Raw genomic sequence first — 15574 nt, forward strand, 5'->3', positions numbered from 1 at the left:
TTTTCAAAAGAAGACATATAGATGCTTCCATAAAAGTAGGGGGGAGAGATCCAGAGAGTAATGATTCGTTATACACATCTAAAAGGAGAGGAGCTAGCTTATCTCGAAATCTTTTAAAAAATTCAACGGGAAAGCCGTCGGGACCAGGTGCTTTATTTGTTTGCATAGAATTGATCGAGAGGAGAATCTCCTCTAAATCTAAGGGAGAATCAAGAGTGTGTGTGGCTGTACTACTCACAGAGGGAAAATGCAGACTATCTAAGAATGAAAGCAACTCGGTATCATCTGCGAGAGATTCAGATTTGTAGAGATTAGAATAAAAGGATTTAAAGACAGCATTTATAGATGGTGAATCTAAACATAATGCACCAGACGAATCTTTAATTTGAGAAATTGAACGAGATGAAGTCTGTCTCTTGAGCTGATGGGCCAAAAGTCTAGAGGGTTTATCCCCATGTTCAAAATAACTACTACGTGTACGTAATAGCAGTTGCTCCGCATCAGTTGTTGTGATAAGGTCGAAATTAGTTTGTAACTCAAGCCGCCGTATCAACAATGCAGGTGTTGGATTTATTGAATTAAGTTGATCAACCTCTTCTATTTCAGTCATCAGATTTTGCAATTTAAGTTTATGTGATCTGTTCCGATATGCTGTATATGATATGATTTGTCCACGTAAGTAAGCTTTAAGAGATTCCCATAAAACAGAAGAAGTAACAGATTCACTCTTATTAATAGCAATAAACTCGTCAATTGAGAACGAGATGAAGTTATTAAAAGCATTGTCAGACAGCAACAGTGAGTTAAACCTCCATGGAGTTGGGAAACGACAATAATTCGAGAATTTTATATTTACTGTTAACGGAGCATGATCTGAAATAACTATTGGGTGATAATCAGAGGAGACAACATTACCAATGAGAGAACTGTCAATAATAAAATAGTCGATACGGGAATACATTTGGTGTGGGTGAGAGTAAAAGGAGAATACCTTGGCACCTGGATTATAAAATCTCCAAGGATCAACAAACCCATTTTTAGACATAAAATCCGATACAGCTTGGGAAGTCAAAGAATGTGACAGAGTGCCCGATCTGTCTAAGACTGGGTCAATTGTACAATTGAGGTCTCCACCCATGATTAAAAGATGAGTGTTTAAAGAGGGAATAGAGCTAAATAATTGTTGCATAAAATTAGGGTCATCAAAGTTAGGAGCGTAAATGTTTACCAACAAAACTGGGGAGTTACATAAAGTGCCACGAACAATCAGATATCTGCCACCCCTATCTGTAATAGTTTTATCATGGACAAATTGGATCCCATTCCTAATCAATACTGCTACACCTCTACATTTGGAGTTAAAAGTTGAATGAAAAACATCAGCAACCCAGGGACATTTTAGCTTAGCGTGGTCACTACTACTGAGATGTGTTTCTTGTAAGAAAATCTGAATTCAAACGTTTCAGGTGGGTTAATACCCTGGAACGTTTAACAGGATTGTTTAATCCCCTCACGTTCCAGCTCAGAAACCTCACACCAGTTCTATCTTGATTTAAATTAGACATAGCGCTCATTTATAGAGTAAAATTGTAAAGTGGAAGCAGAGATAAGTACCAGCCGACTGAAAAGAAAAAAAGGAAGGGAGAGGGAAAAAGAAAACAAAAACAAAACCCTACCCAAACTATAACCCAAACAATGCCCTCTAAACCCAACATGAGGACACGTGTAGTAGCTCAATACTGAGCCGAATATAAACAGACTGTACCCCCGATGGCTCCGCATGAGAGCTGAACACACACACAAAAAGGGGGAGCCCCTGCAGAGCAGATGAACCGTTACTATTAACAGCGCATATGAAAACCAAATCCACTTCTTAAATATTGTACCTTGGCACGCACAAACCCATAATAGTGCCCTGCATATACAACTAGATATAAATGTACATATGAATTTAAACAATGTGAGAGGAAAAGCCCCAGTAAATAAGATGAACTTAGCCTTGACTATGATGATAATAACAGAAAACACTCAAAAGGGCATAAAAAGGTGAACAACCATAACATGAGTATATAAAAAATGAATAATTTCAGGTTGATAAAGCCTGATCAAAATGTCAATTAAAGTGAGAGGGCATTGTGATTAGTCCGAAAATAATTACCTTGGTGACGGGAATCAGGCCCGAATACGGGTGGATTTTACAGTCCGCTTTAGTAAGTCTGTGACGAGAACTAAAATTCGCCTCGTAACATTCGAAACCTAAATCCACACACTGCGACGTGAAAAACACTAATCAAGATTGTTGCACCGCATATCAAAAACCCACAGCCAACCCCACCATCACCCAAAGGGGTGACTTTTAAGGATCAACTAATCAATGTTATAGGAAGAATCAAACAAAGCCAGTCAGAGCGTTACTTTTTTACCAGCTGGGATATAAAGCCTTCGGCTTCGCCCGGAGAAGTGAAGAGGTGCTGCGTGCCGTTATATGTGACCCGAAGCCAGGCCGGAAACAAGAGGCTGTAGCAGGCACCATCTATATCCCGTAGCAGCTTACGAGACTCGTTAAATGCCGCACAGGCCCTCGCAACTTTAGCCGTATAGTCAGGAAAAAACGCGAACCTCATGCCGGACATAGTAATCCACTGACGTTGCCTGGCTCTTTTTAAAATCTCCACACAGTCAGAATAGTAATGCAGCCTGGCCACGATTGGACACGGGATGTATCCTTTTTTTGGAGCTAGAGAGCGATGAGATCGGTCAACTTCAGGAGATTTGTCCATGTCAAAAGCCTGCCTCAGTAACTCGGACACCGCCGAATTCGTGAGCGAGAACGCCTCTCCTTCAGGGACTCCAACGATCCTGATGTTCTGATGGCGAGACCTGGACTCTAGATCGTCACACTTCGCATCAAGAGCGCTCACCTCCTTTGTTAAAAGCTCCACTTTAGCCTGCAGTGCTAGCACATCCCCGGAGTACGTAGTCAGTGAGTGCTCCATTTCCGACACCGTGGATTTCAGAGTAGAGAACTCTGTCTTCAGGTCAGTGAAATCTCGTAAAATTTCGAGTTTCATGTCGTGAAACTCAGACTTTATCACTGCCCTCATCTCATCTGCCACAGCATGTGCAATTTCAGATTTTAGCGTAGAGCTATCCAACGCCTCAGCCGGGATGAGATTCTCAACCGCTGGGTGGGCAGCGGCACTCGACGGCGAGGCTGTGTTTTGGAGGGCAGGCCGTATAAGTGGCTGCGACGGACCGGGATCTTTGGTAGCTTTAGCGCCCTTAGGAGGCATAATGACCACCACCAAACAAGTCCACAAAGTTCACGAAGCACTTAAGCACGACAGCAGAGCGGCCAAGGAGTATATATGTGCATCAAAATATTAAAATAAGACTCCGCTCTGCAGAGAGCTTCAAACATGCGTCTACTCCATGCTACGTCACACCGGAAGTCCCCCTTTCATAAGTTTTTTATAATTAAAGAGAACAGTATAAACTCTGATTCAGAAAATGAAGACAGACATTGTTGGTTTGATTAACCTCTATGGAGACAATACATATCATTTATATTTGTATTTATTTACTTATTTTACAGGGAAAATGCCGATAAACACTGTTACACAAAATACAAGTTACGTAATGTATACAAGAATTCTAGCTGAAGCTAATTTCCAACTTCTGTTTCTGGTTAGAAGGCTTAAAAGGAAATAAAAGACATTTTAAGGCTCTGTAAAAGTTAAAAGAATAAGTTTGGATAGAGTCTAACAGCTTCTGAAGGTTTCAACACATTTCTTATTGATTTAAACAACATGATAAAAGTATAAGACAGTGCTGAACTGATCACTGTCGACTGGTTAACCCTCACTGCTCTGCCTGCTATACAGAATATAAAAGTGTACTATACTGTATGTGTAGATTCAGATCTCTCTAAACCAGATTCCACACCACATTTTAGCACAGCCAATGATTTAGAGCTCGGGGTATTTACCCAAAAGTCTGAAAATGCTGCTCTACCTCTCACTGACATTCAATAGGAATTAAGAATCTTCTGGAACCAAAATATCATCTGTGAAAATTTCAGTTTCTGACAGACAAGACTCCCACTTTCCTACTAAACTCCACAATATAGAAATCAACAAGGTTCTATTTCCACTCTGATAAGAAGATTAGAGCTGTTCTGATAATGATCTGTTACTGTTTAGTTCAGCTATTCCAGCTGCTGAACAGCCGGATCTCACTTCAACTCATATGAACATTTTGGAAGCTTCTAAACTCCACAGAAGTGCTGAATGAAGAGCTGATGAAGAGTCCAGATTGTCCTATAAGAGCAGGTCAGGTTTTCAGAAGCTGGAAAGCAGAAAACAGAACAGAATGATCAGACATGAACACACACTTACAGTCAGCACTCACCTTATTAGATTGTGAAAACATCCACAAGCAACAGAAATTGTATAAAATCCTCTAAATCTAAAACTCTCATTCTCTGTCTGACTGAAACTCACTGAGCACAGTTCCACACACAAGGTGATTCAGAACAGCTTCATCCAACAAACTACAGCTTAATCCTATAAAACCACACACTCACATACCAAACACTTCACACTCTACACTGTAGAGATGGAGACTTTGGGTTATTTTTGGTCAAAACTACACAATTAACAATGTATTATATGTTTAATTATTAAATATACTGAATACAGTACCCCCTTTTCTATATGGTTAATAAAGTGTCTGATAAAACTATATTACATTTATATGGTTTGTTAATTAAGCTAAATGCTTAATATTGTGCTGCTTCTCTACACAGAGTCACAATAATGAGTCTTAGAGAGTAATATATTCTCACTGCACTGAGAAAAGGCTGTGAAGTTCATCCTGTGTTTAGTTTGCTGCTGTGATGTAACCCACCTGACTTTCAGCTACAAACAATGATAGCATAGCAACACTGCCCAACCATAATCTTAGTTATAACCCAAACATTTTTATTTCATGATATTAAAACATTAAATTGTGCATTTTAGGCAGAGTTCTACCAGTCCACTGTATACAATATTAGCTTAAGAAGTTAACTTAAACCCAACTCTAAAACACAGTAATTCAGTAACTCACTATAGATTCTCCAGTTTAAAGTGAGGATCCTTCTGTAGATCAGAGAGCAGCTTCTTTCCTGACTCTCCTGGTTTATTGGAGATCAGATTCAGCTCTCTCAGGTGTGAGGGGTTTGATTTCAGAGCTGAAGCTAAAGCAGCACAGCCTTCTTCTTTAATACTGCATTTATACAGCCTGCAGAGAGAAGGAATGAAAAGTACAGCAGATGAGTGTACAGTTATATTCACACACTAGGAGTGTAAAGACCCCCCCCCCCCAATACACCCAACCCCCACTAGCTCCTAACAATGTTGTAGGAGCAAGTATAAATAAGCTTAACTATACCTGTGAAAGAATCAGACCTGTAAACATATATTAACATGTCTTGCAGTCATTAACATCATATAGGCAAACACAGGGTAAGACAGGTATTAGTATTGGATTTTATATACCCTGCATTCCAACCCTCTGCTATTGACCTGTAGAACTACAATAAACACTGCCAAAGAGAGCAGTGTAAATTCCACCCACAGAGAACACTGATAGTTCTACTGAGCTCAAGAAGAGACCTGAATGTTCATCTCTCGCTCTGTTGTCCAAAAATGTGCATGAGCAGCTCGATATACTGATTTACAGGATAATGTACATGATTTGTGGCTGTCAGGGAGACACTATCAATATGCAGGAGAATCCTGCGACTCACAAGATTTAAAGACAAATAAATAAATCACTCTGTTACTTTGTGAGGAAGAAAATTCTCTCCTATAGTGTTACAGAAACTACTACAGCTTTACTCCTGAATCCTGCAGTTCATTATTACTCAGGTTCAGTTCCCTCAGAGTTGAGGAGTCAAATTGGGGTCTTAATAAAACGATCACGAAAAAAATGTCCACAAGTTGCTTAATAATCTGATATTGCAAACAAAGAAAAGAACATAAATTACCTTTTTTCACTATTAATGTTTTTTTAGGATAAATCTTTTGCAACAACACTTGGCGTTCCATTTTTCTTCCTTTGCCTTCCTCCATTTTGTTTGCAAGTCTATTTTGACCTCTTTTTGATGTGAGGTCAGGGGAAGAGGAGAGGGGCGTGGCCAAACTGGAAAAGGGGGTTATGGAGGATTAACGTCATCAGTTGGAGCCTCTGTAGCTATATGTAATGCTGGAGTTCGGCCAGTTCATCCGTCCTGGCCGTCCTGACCAAGCTAACCAGGCTGAACAACAGCTGTTTACAGTTCATATGTTAATGCTAATAATTTATTTTACATATACATAATTATTAAATTATAAAATATTGTTGTTTTCAGTTAAATTGAGCACGAGGCCGAATTTGGCTTCTATTTCACCAGCATGCTTGCTGCAGTTACATGCGGTCGCCTGTAGATGGCAGATTTTAACAGGAAAAAGCCCCATTACAACAACACTGTGCAAACGCTTTAAATAAAAAGGAAAAACACAGAAAGACCTCCAAATTTATTTTAGACTTCAATATAATGTAGATAAATTAAGAGAATAAGACATAAAAAAAGAATGTATTACTCTTCCAGGGGGAATTAGACTGTTCCAGGAACTTACAAATACACACAAGTACACACGTCAGAAAAATATAATAATAACAAAGGAAGACATTTTCTCATACCAGAATGTGATTTTAGATATTTTCTTTTGTGATAGTTTTATTTTCTCGTCAGCATTAAAGACCCCAATTTGACTCCATAGAGTTTGAGCTGAAAGATGAGGCCAGATCTTCACATTTAAAACTTACTCTTACACTCACTAACAATAACACACACACACACAGTCTTTTTGAGAGTGGGCAAATTAGGCCTGGACAATAATTTGATATCAGATTTTATCGCGATAAGAAATTTTTCAAGAACGGTGTGTCATATTAATATGTATTATTTACAGAATCTGTCACGGACAGGCGTTTCACTGCAGAGCTGAACACAATCAGCCTCCGTAGCCGGGCTACATCAATGCATGATGACAATCACACAGACACGTAGCCAGACAGGCTCGGCTAGGCTAGGCTAGTTATTTATATTGGTAATATGTATATAGGTTATAGGTTTGACAGGGATGTCATGTTTTTATTTTGCTATATGCAAATAAAAGTGAGCATTGATTTATTTTGACATTTTTTATTATATTAAGTGTTATATAGTATTCTATAGTTTTTTGTGAGAGGAGGCTTCAAAAACTTAAATTAAATTTTCAGACAGTAGCAGGTACAGATTTCCATTGCATTCCATTTATTCCTAGCAGTTTTTCTGAGGCCTTCAAAGTATTTATAATGATATCAAAATGATATCGTATCGACCAAAATTAAGCAAAATATCGTGATATAAATTTAGGCGATATCGTCCAGCACTAGGGCAAATATATATCTGAGATTTTTTTTTTTGTTCCAGTTGGGATTATTATACCATAGTGTGAGGAATACACAGTGCTGTAACCTCCAGAATATAAATAATATCTGTTCCTGTTTACTCCACACACGTGAACACACAGCAGCACAAACCCACCCTATATATCATTGGTGTAGGAACCGGGGGGGTGGGTGGGACATGTCCCACCAAATATTAGAAATAGGTGGATTTGTCCCCCAAAAATGATATCGTTTCACACAGCTCAGCTGTGCTATTAATGAGGAGTCAGTGACCGCTGTGTGAATGGGAAATCTCTTAACGCCAATCACGGAGCCGGGTAAGGAATTAAGTTCCGCCTCTCAGTAGAAACAGCCAATCAGCTTGCTGGTTTTGCGGCTCGCGGAGGAGAGTCAGTGTACTGGTTGGAGGGAAGCCTCCCCCTCACTGTGAGATTTAGAAGCGAGGTACAGAATCAGCTGATGTTAAAACAGATCTGGATATACAGAGATTTTTCTAAAAGAAAGGTAAAGGAGCTAACCATGTAAACTGTGGTAACACTGTTTCTGATAGCTGGTTAAAAAGACACGTCTCTGAATCAAAACACACAGATCAAACCCACTGTGTGCTTAATAAACTGCAGCTGTTTTAGTCAGTTAGCTTAACTTTGGAATTAGATAGATAGGGAGTTAAGGTTTAAGAAAAAAATAAACTATATATGTAATGTTCAACTTGCCCTGATGTACCTGATCAGCTAATCACTATTTCATTTTCAAACTGTGTTTATTAATTTAAGATCGCAGGACTTACTGTAAGCTATAATGAACGACAATTCATTTAAATAACTAGATATCTAGAAGCTGGATGTAGAGGATAGCCAGAATTTAGTACAGTACTTTATGTTGGTAGTTTAAATCAGTTTCTTATCCCTGATCTCTAACCTTAAATAGTGTGTTTTCCACCAGATCCAACTGATTAGCTAATAAACAATCCTTCATTGAGTTTACATGTTAAAATCCCTTAATCCCCTAATGAAGCCTAAATCAATCATTATGTATATCCAGCAGTGTATTAGACACATCATACCACCACTTACTTTATTAAAGTACCTTTAAAGCAGAGAAAGCTCTAGAATATGGAGAACAGTGGGAATATGCAGTAGAATATGCAGGAACAGGGTTAAGAAACATTGATCTAACCTGACTTCTGCTCATTTGTAGTTTACAGTAATACCACAGTAAGACCACATGTCCTGACTTTTCACACATATTTTTTTCTAACAACAGTAATGTAATGTGTTTAGGTTGTAAAGTCACCTTTACTTGGATGTAACTAATAATAAACAGAATACAAAAAAGGGATTATTTGTGATTAAAAGATGTTGTTCTAGGACACTATAGGCTGGGCTTTGGTTCATATTAGCAAATGTGTCTCCCCCCCCCCAATATCAAACCCGCTCCTACACTCTTGCTTTACATCATTTATAAACAGAATACAAAATAAAATAGCATTTCTGTTTCAGTAAATTAGTGGATAACTCACCTTCACAGCGTGAACGAGTATTTAAAAATGTACTAAAACAATAAAACAGGTTTCTATCTAACCACAGCACAAAGACGGTACTGGTGCATGTTCACAATGACGACCTGTACTGTTACACACCTTAAGACAAGAAGAATAGGACAAAATAATAGAAACACTTCATCACTTGGTGTCAAAATATCCTAAACATCAAAGTAGATGTGATAACGACACCACAACACACACACACACAGACACACACACACTCTTTCTGAACATTAGCAGGCAGTATGAGTGTGTTAGTTTAGAGAAATCACCACACAGTCAGTCTGATGAAAATGTAAAGTTCAGAGTGACTTTTCTCTATGAGCAGTTTCTGCATTTCTAATACTGTGTGTGAGTGTGATTGTGGAGGTTTTCAGCATATTCTATAGAGAGTTGATGAAGCAATGGTTCAGCGATGGCTCGGGGGAACACTGTGCAGAGGACTGATGATCATTCTACACACCACCTCCACACACTGGTACAGACTGTGGGTAGTGGTTCTGATCACTACCCAGAATCTTGTCAGTATACGCAGCTTATTTTACTGAGAGGTGTGTAACTATAAGGAAATAAGAAACATTGAGCTGCTTTTTAATGGATGATTTTTACTCATACTGCTGCATAATAGTTAAAAGCAGGGGTGGATCTACTGGGGTGGTAAAGGGCAGCTGCCACCCTAAAAGAAAGCCTTGCCACTCCTGCTGCCACCCCAGTTGGCAGCAACTGTTAACCCCTTTCCACACGTCCCCTAGTGGCCATTCCACCGGGGGAAATTGACTCGGCGGACATTTTGAATAACTGTAAACAAATAAATATATATAGTTTTTGCAGTGAAATCACTCTGATATGATGGAGGACACTTGTGGCTGTGTGTGTGTGTGTAGTGGAGTGTGAGTGCAGTGGTGTGTGTGTGTGAGTGTGCAGTGGTGTGTGTGTGTGTGTGTGTGTGTGAGAATGTGCAGTGGTGTGTGTGTGTGTGTGTGTGTGTGTGAGTGTGCGAGAGAGAAATGCTCTGTTTGTTGTATTTTGATGATCTTACTCCAGTGTCTCCAGTTTACAGTGTGAACTCTTCAGTCCAGCAGAGAGCAGCTTCACTCCTGAATCCTGCAGTTTATTATTACCCAGGTTCAGTTCTCTCAGAGTTGAGGAGTTTGAGCTGAGAACTGAGGCCAGATCTGCACAGCTTTTATCTGATAGATTACACCTAGCCAGCCTGAGAGAGAAATGATAATCCATTAGAAACACTGACAAATAAACACACACACCCCTATTAGTATATATTTGAGATAATTATGCTTTATTCTATAATAGTTATACAATCCTTGTTTAATTAAAATACATCTAGTAAATATATATGTTGTGTAGAACAGTTCATGTAAAAATATTATAATATTATTTACTGAATTAAAATGAGTGAATCTGAAGATGTTTTACATATTTAAGAAATGTTTAACATGTTTCCCTTCCTTTACTATAAACAATAATATTCACCTGAATACATATACATATCCTCCACACACAAACTAATTCTAATTTCTTTATCAATAAATGGGTTACAGAAAATTTTCAGTGATTATTTCATCAATTATTAAAGCAAGACATGATCATTCATTTAGCTGAATCTCACACAGTGCAGATTAAACTAACACTGAACTTAAATTCAGATAAACAGACATGCATGTACTTCTGATAAAGAGCTCAGAATAGAACACTTTCCCACAGAGAACATGCTGCTCAGTGTATTTCTCTTTATGAGGGTGAAATTAGAATAAGATTATTTAGTATTGTTAAGTGAGAGATCTATATTTATGTGCACATGGTCAGAGGTAGTTTTATTAGTTTAGGGTTTAAATGATTCTGTTGAACCACACTTCAAAAGCAATGTCTTAATTTGTTTCATTTGTATATAACTATATTCATTTAATATAGTTGGGGGTTCAGGGTTGGAGGGAGTGAGATGCAGAAGGGGTTACAGGGGGAGAAAAAAACAAACAAACAAACAAACAAAAAAACAAAAAAACAAAACAAACAAAAAAAAAAACAAAGAAAAATTAAAATTAAGAAAGAAATAGACATACATATATATATACCAAAATATAGCTAAACAGAAAACAGAATCATGAACTTATGTGCGATTTTAACTGCTAGTTTTGCTACGTTTTATCTTGTGTTGGATAATTATGTGATTTAATGTAATGTTTGAATTAGATGTGTCCAAATTGGGTCTGAATCAGTGTTTTTGGTGGGTTCTGAGTGTCTAGAGAGAGATAGTCTGTTAGTAGATTTTTCCAGTGATTGATGTTAATGTTATTTTTGTTTTCCAGTTTATGAGGATGATATTCTTGGCGATGACTCGCAACATTAAGATTATTCTATTGTTTTGTGGTGTTGTGTTAGTGGTTGGTGTGTCTCCTAGTAGGCAGAGTGATGGTGTTGGGTGGATTTGGGTGGTGAGGGCATGAGATAGGAGGGTGATAACTTCTTTCCAGAACTGGTTAACGGGTGTGCAGTGCCACATAGCGTGGATATAATTATCGACTGTATTTTGATTACAGTGTGTACAAATTGGTGAGATAGTGAATCCCATTTTATACATTTTGTGTGTGGTGTAGTGAACTCTGTGAATAACTTTATACTGGATGAGTTGTAAATTAGTGTTTTTGATGATGTTGTGATTATTATTACACACCTGGACCCAGAAATCAGCATTAGAAGTTAATGATAAATCTTCTTCCCATTGTTTGCACGGTAAGCTAATAGTAAGATTCAATTGAGATATTATTTTATATATTTTGGACAATATTTTATTTGTTGTAGTAATGCTAAGAAATTCTGAAATTGGTGAGTGCAGGTCTAATGTGATTGGGTTGATCTTTGAACAGATGATCGATCTTAACTGGTGGTATTGTAAAAATTGAGTTCTCCCAATGCCGTATTTCTGGGTTAATTGTGGTAGTGACATTAAGGTGGTATTGGTTGGTTTGAGTACAGAGTTTGTTATCTTGTGAAAATAATGGTGGGAGTTTGGTGCCTCTAGGCCGCCATGTGATTTTGAGTTCTGTAATGTGGTGAGTTTGATTCTGGGTGGTTTATTTTTCCAGTAATATTCAGTTGTTGTGGTATTTAGAGTTTGAAACCAGGAGGGTGGGGCTGAATGGGAATCATTGAAAATAAATAATTGATTTTTGGTAATACTGTCATTTTAATTGTAGCAATTCTGCCTGCAAGTGAAAGGGGAAGTGTTGTCCAACGGCGGAGATCATCACTTATTGATTTAGTTTAATGAGTTTAAATTGAGTTTGAACAACTCTGACAGCTGGGGGAGACCCTCACACCCAGATATGTAAATTAGTGCACATGGGGGTGGGTAGTGTTTTCAGTTTAACATCAGGTTTATTTATGTTTATTGGGAGAACTGCAGATTTTGACCAATAGATTGAATACTCTTATATTTTTGAATAATTTCCGATTGTTTGGATTGTTTCTTTTATTGAAATAACTGTTTTTTGTAGAAATAGTAAGATATCACCTGCATATAGACTGATTTTATGTTGCATGTTGGGTGTTTGGATTCCTTTAATGTTTGTATTTTGATGTATCGCTGCTGCTAGCGGTTCTATGAAGATAGAGATTAGATAAGGAGAGAGTGAGCATCTGTCACCATAAACAGGTAAAAAGACTGAATGCAGATGCAGACTGGGTTTATTCAAATAAACAATCCAAAAGACGTCGAATCACAGGCAAAAAAAGTCGAATCACAGGCAAACAGGGTATTCAGAGGAAAAGGCTGAGACGAAGTAAATAAACAAGGCTAGAGGTCAGACTACCAGAAAAACAATACGAATATAATGCTCAGAGCTTAGAGTTCAAATGAAATGCTAAGACTTCGCAGAGAGTCTCTTAACTGGAGCTCCTTTATAGAGCTGGTAATAGAGTTCAGGTGCTCAGGGTGGGGCCGGTGATTAAAACTACGGTGAAGCCAAGCGCTGTTGGGCAGGAGAGGGTGGAGTCGGCGGGCTGACAGCATCCTTGTCTAGTCCCCCGGTGTAGTGTGAAAGGTTGAGATATTACCCCATTGGTGTTGACTGTGGTCTTAGGTGCAGTGTATAAAATCTGTATCCAATTAACAAATGATTCTCCAAACCCGAGTTTGTGCAGTGTGGTGAATAAGAGTTTCCAGTTCACTCTATCAAAGGCTTTCTCTGCATCCAGGGTTACAACTGCTGTTGGTATGTTTTGGTGAGAGGTGTAATCTATTATGTTCACTAATCTGCACATATTGGTGGATGAATGTCGACCCTTGAGGAATCCAGTTTGATCAGGATGTACTAAATTATGGATTATTGTTTCTATTCTGTTATCTAGAGCCTTGCTGATTATTCTTGTGTCGGTATTTATTAATGATAATGGTCTGTAGCTGGATGGTAGGGTAGGGTCTTTGTTTGGTTTAAGGTGAAGGGAGATGATTGCAGTATTCATGTTTGTTGGTAGTTTTGCATTTTGTTTAATTTCTGATATCATTCTGTAAAACAGTTGAGATAGGGATGACCAAAAGTGTTTATAAATCTCAGCAGGGAATCCGTCAGGTCCTGGTGCTTTATTGTTAGGAATGTGTTTTAGGGCTTTGTAGAATTCTTCTGGAGATAATGGAATTTCAAGTGTATGTTTTTGCTTTTTGGTTAATTTAGGCAGTTTGATGTGGTCCAGGAAGTTATTGATTTCATCTAAGTTGGTTTCATTGTCTGATGAATATACTTTAAAAAAAAATCTTTAAAGGTGTCGTTAATTTCATCAGGTCTCTGTACTATTTTCCCTGCTGACTTTTTTATAGTTGGAATAATTGTTTTTTCCTTTATTACACTCAATGAGATTTGCTAAATATTTTCCAGATTTATTTGAGTATTCAGTGTTTTCATGTCTCAATCTTTGTAATAAGAATTTAGTTTTCTTGTTTTTTAATTCATTTAGATCATATCTTAGTTGCCGAAGTTCTTTTTGCTTTTCTTCAGATATACTTATTCTACTTATATTCTTTAATTTTTTATTCTAACTTTACCTCATGTTCTGTTTCTTTCTTCTGTTTAAATGTAGCATATGATATTATTTTTCCTCTTAGAACCGCTTTGCCAGTCTCCCATAAAAGTGTTGGTGATGTGTCTGGAGAATCATTTATTTCTAGAAACGATACCCACTCTCTTTTTATATAGCTGTTGAATTCTTGATCATTAAGTAGTGATGTGTTAAAGTGCCATCTAAAGGTCTGTTTATGTTGTTGGTTTGAATTCCATATCATTGAGAGCGGTGCATGGTCACTTATTGTGATAGGGTGAATTTATATATGTACAATGTTTGAGAAAATTGAATTAATAATTAGAAAATAATCAATGCGTGAATATGATTTATGTACTGCTGAGTAAAATGTGAATTCTTTGGTTGTTGGATGATTTTGTCGCCACCCATCACCAAGACCAAAATCCTGCATGTACTGTTTTATTATTTCAGTGGAATTCCAGTTGCGTGTGTTCTGAGTATGAGCTGATCGGTCTAAAGATGAGTCTATAACTGCATTAAAATCGCCTACGATTATAATTGAAAAGTTAGATAGTGAGGAAATTTGTGTAAAAAAAAGTCAGGAAAAAATGAGGGATTGTCAATATTTGGTCTGTAGATGTTAGCAATGGTAAAAGTGTGGTTGTTAATGGTGATATTTATGATGATAAATCGTTCATCTGGGTCTGTGATTGTAGTATTGTGTGTAAATGTGATTTTGTTATGTATTAAAATGGCTACACCTCTTTGTCTAGAGTTATAATTGGCTGTAAATATATGATTGTGTTCTACTGATTTCAGTTTATGTTGATCTGATTCTGTTAGGTGAGTTTCTTGTAGAAGGTATATATCTGCTTTTAAACGGCTGAGATGGAGGAGTATTTTAGTTTTTTTCTCTTGGGAGCCGATTCCATGTATGTTCCATGTAATACATTTTAATCATTGCAGGTTGGAGTGTTGTTGGGTGAATAAAGCAGGATTGATTCAAACATGATTAAAACAAATACAAGTAACATTTAAAACATGTAAAAGAACAACAAGGAATTGGAAATAAAAAATAAAATAAGAATAAAGCATGAATAAAACATGATACAAAAGTGCTGTTACAGAATAAAAGTGGGCGGAGCTGCAGTGTTTTAAGCTAAGCTGAAGGCCTGATCAAACATGTAGGTTTTCAGTCTGGATTTAAAAGTGTTTATTGTTGGTGCTCTTCTAATGCTCTCTGTTAACTGGTTCCATTTAAGAGCAGTGTAGTAGCTAAACGCTGCCTCTCCATGTTTAGTTTTTACTTTAGGAAGCTCTAACTGACCAGTTCCTGATGATCTGAGAGATCTGCTCGGCTCATACTGCTGGAGCACATCAGATAAATATGCTGGTCCTGCACCATTAAGACATTTATAGACCAGTAACAGAACCTTAAAGTCATTTATGTAACATACTGGTATCCAGAGTAGGGATTTAAGGATGGGGGTGATGTGCTCCCTTCTTTTACTCCTAGTCAGA

General features: G+C 37.6%; 1 long non-coding RNA gene across 1 annotated transcript; it reads right to left on the reverse strand.

Moving 5' to 3' along the window:
* Positions 1-3558: 3558 nt before the first annotated feature.
* LOC125789926 (uncharacterized) lies at positions 3559-5325 on the reverse strand. The gene is made up of 2 exons (XR_007429945.1): positions 5110-5325; positions 3559-4347 (listed from the first exon to the last, which is right to left on the reverse strand). It is a non-coding gene; the product is annotated as an uncharacterized LOC125789926 (long non-coding RNA).
* Between the last annotated feature and the right edge of the window lie 10249 nt (positions 5326-15574).

The sequence above is a fragment of the Astyanax mexicanus genome, unplaced genomic scaffold (assembly GCF_023375975.1).
Source record: "Astyanax mexicanus isolate ESR-SI-001 unplaced genomic scaffold, AstMex3_surface scaffold_32, whole genome shotgun sequence".
NCBI lineage: Eukaryota > Metazoa > Chordata > Actinopteri > Characiformes > Acestrorhamphidae > Astyanax > Astyanax mexicanus.